This window comes from Acinonyx jubatus, chromosome B4 (genome assembly GCF_027475565.1).
Source record: "Acinonyx jubatus isolate Ajub_Pintada_27869175 chromosome B4, VMU_Ajub_asm_v1.0, whole genome shotgun sequence".
NCBI classification, from domain to species: domain Eukaryota; kingdom Metazoa; phylum Chordata; class Mammalia; order Carnivora; family Felidae; genus Acinonyx; species Acinonyx jubatus.
In genome coordinates this window covers 115,000,548-115,008,120 of record NC_069387.1, presented here as the reverse complement: position 1 = coordinate 115,008,120, position 7,573 = coordinate 115,000,548, and the positions used below count along the sequence as shown (strand labels likewise).

Sequence of the window (7,573 nt, the reverse complement as noted above, 5' to 3'; positions counted from 1 at the left end):
TATGAAGCTCTTCTTCTGTACCAGACAATATTCCAAACTAAGAGTCTTCAAACTACAGCCCATGGGCCATGTATATATAGCTTGGCACCTGTTCTCATACTATTCATGAGCTAAGAAAAGTTTTTACATTTTTAAATGGTTGGGGGAAATGTAAAGAAGAATATTTCTGGGGCTCCTGGGTGGCTCAGTCGGTTAAGCGTCCAACTTTGGCTCAGGTCATGGTCTCACACAGTTCGTGGGTTTGAGCCCTGCATCGGACTCTGTGCTGGCAGCTCAGAGCCTGAAGCCTGTTTCAGATTCTGCGTCTCCCCCTCTCTTTGCCTCTGTCTCCCTCCCTTTCTCTCTCTTTCTCTAAAAATAAATAAACATTAAAAATTTAAGAAAAGAAGAATATTTCATGACACATGAAAATGATTTGAAATTCGCATTTCAGTGTCCAGAAAAAACTGTCTATTGGCCCAGAGGCACACTCATTCCTTTCCCTATTGTCTATGGCTGCTTTTGCACTGCAGTGGCAGAGTTGAGTAGCTGTGACAGAGACTGTATGACCACAAAGCTGAAAATATTTCCCACCTGACACCTTATAGAAAAAGCTTGCAAATCCACATTCTAAGCAGTTCCCATGTCGATGGTTATGAAGTTCTCCTTAGTGCAGTATGAAGTCAGTATCATTATTGCCCTCATTTTACAGTTGAGGAGCCTGAGTGGAGAGGTTAAGCAATATAGCCAGGGTTTCACAGCTTGTAAATCAAGTTGGGATCAAACTCTTGCTGCTCTGAAGTGGCAAGAGGACTGGAGACAATTGCAGATAGCCTCTGCACCACGCTGGGGAGTCTGGCTGTGAAGGTTCTTGATCAGGGAGTCACGTGATGACGCAAAATCTTAACGTGATCACTGCGGCCACTGAATCAGAGGAGAGAGCATGACAGAAATAACAAAGAGTAGGCACGATGAATTTGAACACTGGGGCTCAGCTTCCCGGGTTTGATTGCAGACGGCCGCTTATCTGTGTGACCTTGGACAAGTTATTCAACCTCTCCCTGCCTAATTTCCTTAGCTCTCCAATGGGGAGAATAATAGAATCTAGACTTTCTCTTATGGGGTTGTTGTAAAGACTGGAATGGAAACTTTTGTCTTATTAGTCTGTCTTGAGGCACAGAGCCGCCTCTAGACATTCGCTGTGGTCATGCCTGTTATTCATCCTGACACGAAGCCACTGCTCCCTCTGTCCCAGGCACCATTCCAAGCAATCAAGATACAAAGAGGAAGAAAGACAAAATCACCAGACCTGCTTCCTGCACGTAAGTAGCACACGGTCCACTGACTGGCGCAGGAGAGAAAGTCAGCACCTGGAAGCAGTGTCACAGGCGCTATGATGGGCCATCACAGGAAGCAGAGACAGGAAGACCTCATTCTGGCTCTCCCTTCGACGGCTCAGGCTCTCACTCCTCCGAGAACACACCAGGCATCCTGCTGGGTTTGTCCCATGCGCTCGTGCAGGCCTAAATGGGGAAAAATACAAGCACAGGCAGTTGTCCAATGCCCTGGCATGGAGCTATGTCTGTAAGACTATAAAGCACAAATCAGCCCAGGGTACAAGACCCCTGGGAGAACCTGGGCCACAGAATTATTTGGCCACTTCCACCTGCCAAATCACAAAACAACAAATTCACAGGAAGGGCTGCTGATGCTGAAAAAGCCTAGCAGGTTCCAACCTGGAAACTCGTATTTGTCCTTACTAATGTGCCTTTGAGGTACAGCAAAATCCAGGGCAATTAGGAATTTCACCGTACAATAGGCCAGCATCACCTGCTTGCTTTTTTTTAACTATTGTTTATTAGTTTCTGATTTGTTATTTAGAAGTGTATATTTATGTGTGCACATGAAGCTATGCATAGAAGATTGGAAGAATACACCAGTGGCTTTCAACTAGGATGGGGGTGGAGCCATTGGCATGTGAAAGAAGAAAGAGGCTGTTTACTAGTATCACCTAACTTTTTTCCCCCAAATACTCATATGCTTGCCTTCTCCCTCAGGTATAATATCTTAAGCGTAGGCATATTTTAAAAGCTCCCCAAATAATCCCCATGTATGCCTTTTTCTTCCACTCCCATCCCCTGCCTGATGTATAACCATTAACCTACACCAAATGCTAACAGTAGTTATATCTGAGTATTGGCATTATACTTTTCCTAAAAATTCATCTTTTTTCTTTACTGGTGTTATTAAAATTCTACCACGAACATGTAGGCTAGCACAGTAATTATATGTGTTGGTTCTGGAGTCAAACTGTTGGAAGTTCAAACCTAATCATGGCAGGTCACTGTGCCTCTGTGATCTCATCTGTAAGAGGGGAAAAATAACAGTAGCTATCAAACTGGGTTCTTGTGAGAAGTAAATGCCTTCGCACACAAAAAGTTCTTAAAGCAGTGCCTGGCATGTAGGCTATTCGAGAGGAGTTACCAGCACTATTAACACATAAGAAAAAAATAGCAATCCATTTTTAAACTGTAGAACATTTTGAAAATAAAAAACATAAAGAAGGGAAAAATAGAGTCCCTGATGCTTGCATGTTTTTGAATATTATGGATGCTGGATGGCAAGCTCATGCTGTGTTTTTTCCATCTGTGAAATGGGAAGACAGTACTCCACTGGGGGCGGGGGGGGCAGTGGGATACAGAGAGCTGTGAAAGGGCTCCCTAAACTTACGGTGGAATTAAAAAGTGAGGGATGGTTGTTACTACTCGGAGTAGCAGTAATGCAGCATAAAAGAAAAGCAAAAGCTACACCGGCCGAGGGGCCAGAAGGCTAATGGTGGCGGGAAGGAGATGGCTGGGCTTCCCCTTCCATCTCATTGGTTCCAGCCCAGAAACCCCACCCTGGCTGGAGAGAGAAGATCTGGGCCTCATTGAAAGGCACCCCAACCATTCTCTTTTTTGTCAGACATTAATGGGCACTCTGCTTTGTGTATGCATATTTCTTCTCTTTCAATTCATGTTTGCATTTGGCATCTCTGTGTCATTACTGATTAGCAAGTTGCAGGCAACTTTATAGCTAATATTCACTGATGCCAGGCGCTGTTCTAAGAGTCACCATAGTAACTCATTTATCCTCCAGGCAACTTGAGAAGACACCTTTTTATTACCTCCTCTTTCCAGAGGAGGAAACTGAGGCATGGAGAAGTTAAGTAACTTGCACAGTCTGTAGGTGATGGATCTAAGATTCAGACTCTCATGGTCTCGCTGCAGACTGTTGATGCTTTTAGTCACTAGACTAGAATTCGTTTCAGACTTGATGACAATCAAGACAATTAGGGGAGAAGAGGCTCCAGGAAGTCTACTGCACAGCAGTGCTCTCCGATCTGGGGTGACTACCCTGTGCGGAGCATTTGCTGAGACTGCGATGTCTCAGAGCCTCTATCTGCCAGCTGACCTCAGCCCTGAGATCCCTTCTGGGTCCACGAGCGCTGGCAGAGCCAGGAGAGAGGTCCAGGCGATCTGACTCCACAACCTCTCCTGCTCATCATGAACCTAAACGGTCTTGAAAGGAGCATAAATTGGTAAAGGGTTTTCGGAAACAAATGTTGACACAAGCTGTTGGTGTTCATGGAGACTCCGCATTCAGAATCCCTTTCCATCTCATGCCTCTGGCAACTGGTGAGTATGACTGTAAACACTTCGGTGTCCAGAAGCAAGTTGCCAAAGACCCCCTTTTTGAAGGAAGAACACCCGGCCCTCACTGCCGGGGATGCAGCCGAGATCATTCGATGCCCGGTGATGTCTGCTTCTCTGACAGTTCCTGGGATCCATTCCTCCAGGAGTTTGGACAGCATCTGCTCTGAAGGTGGCCTTTCCTCTCCCAGAATATGATGTCACTCTCCAATCCTAAGCCTCAAATGGTTTGCAGATTTTCTGGGGTGACTATTTCCTGTGTTCTGAGATCCCAGGTGGTGAGAGCATTCTGCCTGAGAATTGTGGACAGCGTTTACATGGAAAGCTGCTTATATCAATTAGGACGGGGCTGGTGGCAAGGAATAGACTACACAGCCCAAGGGGCGCCTGGGTGGCTTGGTCGGTTAAGCGTCCGACTTCGGCTCAGGTCATGATCTCATGGTCCGTGAGTTCGAGCCCCGCGTCGGGCTCTGTGCTGACAGCCCAGAGCCTGGAGCCTGTTTCAGATTCTGTGTCTCCCTCTCTCTGACCCTCCCCCGTTCATGCTCTGTCTCTCTCTGTCTCAAAAATAAATAAACGTTAAAAAAAATTTTTTTTTAAAAAAAGAACACACGGCCCAAGCTCGCATACACAATGAAAGGGAGTTTGTTAACTCATGTAACTGAATCGTCTCTGGGTAGATTTCAAGCCAGGATGGACTCAACCACGTCACAAAAGACCCAGCATTTTTATGTCTTTTCTCAGCTTTCTATGATGTCAGTTTCATTCCAGGGCTGGTTCCTCTCAAAAGAGCAAGTGGACTCCTGGAAGCCTCAGGGAGCATGCTTCTTTGTTCATTTTGAGTAGAAGGAGTAGCTGTCCCAAATTATTAAATGTAAGTCCTGGGCCCCTGATGGGGTCATCTAAGGTCAAATGCCCACCCCTAAACCAATCACCGTGGCCATAAGCAGACGACAATCAGTTTTTTGTTTGTTTTTTATGTTATTTTATTTATTTATTTTAATTCAAATCCAATTTTTTTTAAATTGGGGTGTGTGTGTGTGTGTGTGTGTGTGTGTGTGTGTGTGTGTGTTAACTGACAGTCTCTTATAGTCTTACTTCCATGAGTGGCTGCAACCATGGGAAAAGGGGAGGGGAACCAGTCCTGAGAGGGAGGGATCATGTTCACAACATTCCCCTTACACACAGAACTAAACAGAGGAGCACGGTCACTACCATGGTTAGAAGCTGGCGGTATGGGGGGCACCTGGATGACTCAGTCAGTTAAGCATCTGACTTCAGCTCAGGTCATGGTCTCGAGGTTCATGGGTTCAAGCCCTGAATCGGGCTCTCTGCTGTCAGCTCAGAGCCCACTTCCCCGCTTCAGATGCTCTGTCTCCCTCTCCCTCTCTCTCTCTCTCTCTCTGCCTCACCTCTGCTCATGCAGCACTCTCTCTCTCTCTCTCAAAAATAAACATTTAAAAAAATGTTTAAAAAGGAATGAGGAGGAACAAGTGGGGAACAGAACTGTTGCTGAAAAAATACAGACCCTCCATAAACTGCAATGCCTAGGGACACTGGATCTGCTTCGACCTAAGAGGAATCAGATCAAAAGTAGTTTAGGAAGGCTGGAACCATCAGGGATGGAAGGAGGAGGAAGACAAAGGCTGTTCCTCCAGGGAGAAATTATACTGCCTCCCCCCAGCTTTTCTGCCAGGGTGCACTGGTGCCTGAATTTCTCCTAACAGTTTGCTTGTAATTCATGCTTAATCTCCATCAGCTTCTTCTAGATGACATCCTAGGAGCTGGCATGTGTCGTTCTGCTCCCAAGGAGTGCAGACTCAGAAGTCCTGAGGATAAACACAAGGTCCCCTTCTTGCTCTCCTCCATCTCCTAGTTTGCATCACAGAGGCTGTAACAGCAGACCTTGGCCAGCAGTGTCTTGACAAAGCACATAGGGGTTGCTGCCAGCCTGGCCCTCCTCCCAGAGGACTTTTCTGTCCCCCCGTAGGTCTCAGAGCACTACCTTCTTGTGCTTCTTCACCTCCTCCGGCATAGATGGCTTGTGCACCTGTGTATCATTAAAACACCTTGATGCCATCAGAGATAGCCACACCAGAGGCCATGTCTCTGGAAGTGAAAAGGAGATGGCGAGGAGAGCCAGAGAAGGTGAGAGTCACTGTACTGCTGCCAGGACGCAGACCACAGCTGCTTTCAGTCAATCAGTGGACCCCTGGATCTGGAAAGTGAACACCATGCTCCCCCCAGTACACTGTTCTTTTGATTTCCCATGGCCTTTTCCGGAGCCATGAAAAATACCAAATATGGTTCAATAAAGCAACAAAGTAAATGGCAACTACATTCTTCTAGTTATTCAAGTCAAAAACCTTGGAATAATTCTTGACTCCTTCATTTCTCTTAGCCGGCCCCATGTGCAGTCTATCATTAAACCCTGTCAGCTCCACTACAAAATGCATCAGGAATCTGACCCCTTCTCACTTTATCCATGGTGTTACCCTGGTCTAAGCTGTCTTCATCTTCCATCAAAATATTGTCCCCTGCTTTCTCCCATGTCATCTCATCTACCGAGAAGCCAGAGGAATCCTTTTATTTATTTTTTTAAATGTTTATTTATCTTGAGAGAGAGCATGAATGAGTGGGGGAGGGGCAGAGAGAGAGGAGAGAATCCCAAACAGGCTATGCGCTGACAGCGTGGAGCCCAACATGGGCTCAATCTCATGAATTGTGAGGTCATGACCTGAACCGAAACCAAGAGTCGGACGGTCAACCAAATGAGCCACCCAGGTGCTCCCAGAGTAATCCTTTTAAATAGTAGATCATATCACATCACTCCTCAGCTCGAAAGCCCCCAGTGGCTCACATAACACTCCAAAGAAGAGTCAAAAGATATAACAGTGGCTTTGGAGACCCTATATGTTCTAGCTTTTTACCTCTTCAATTCCATCTCCTACTACTTTCTCCTTGCTGATTCTGCTTCGGCCAGACTTGTTTCTCACTGCAACCCCAAAATATCACCTTACAGCCATCCTATGTGCTATTCCTTCCGCCTGCAACACCTTTCTTCACAGTATCTTCTTGGCTCATTCCCTTTCTTCAAAAGTTGATGTTATCAGAAAGATGTTACATGACCCCGTGTGAAGACATACCTAGTCTATCTTGAAGCCACTGACCTGGATTTTCATCGCACTTACCACTAACTAAAATATGTAAGCATTTGTTTACGTGTCGTTTTTTCCTATACTAGAATAAAAGCTCTATGATAACAAGGTCATTTACCACTATATCCCCAATATCTAAAGCAGTGAAAGCATTCAATAAATAGTTACAGAGAATGAACAAAAGATTTTTAATGTTTATTTACTTATTTTGAGAGAGAGAGACAGAGACAGAGAGAGAAAGAATCCTAAGCAGGCTGCATACTGTCAGCATGGAGCCTGATGCCAGGCTCGGTCTCATGAAGAATAAGATCATGACCTGAGCCAAAGTAAGGGGTCAGATGCTTTGCCAACTGAGCCACCCAGGTGCCCCAGATTTTGAACAAATAATACACCAAATAAGAAATAGCTAACAACAGATGAAAAAACGTTCAGCCTTTTCAAGAAGCAAAGAAATTGGTTGATTTTTTGTTGGCCATGGCAATATTTCTGCCTATTAAATTGGTTAGAACAATCAAATAATAAATCCATTACTGTTGATAACAATGAAATTGGTATTTTCATGTGTTCTTGGCAGTCTCACTGATTCATTAAGTAGATATTTATTGGGTATCTACTATATACCAACTGTTGTGCAATTTTCCTGTATATACCCTAATCCATAATAAGGTCCAAAGTCTGTGTATTTGTCAGGATAGAATAGTTCAGCTGTGGCAACAAATTAACTCTGGAGTCCTAGAAGTTTAA

The 7,573-nt window shown here is 45.0% G+C and overlaps 1 pseudogene; it reads right to left on the bottom strand.

Moving 5' to 3' along the window:
* Positions 1-4,787: 4,787 nt before the first annotated feature.
* LOC128311053 (cofilin-1-like) lies at positions 4,788-6,609 on the bottom strand (annotated as a pseudogene).
* Between the last annotated feature and the right edge of the window lie 964 nt (positions 6,610-7,573).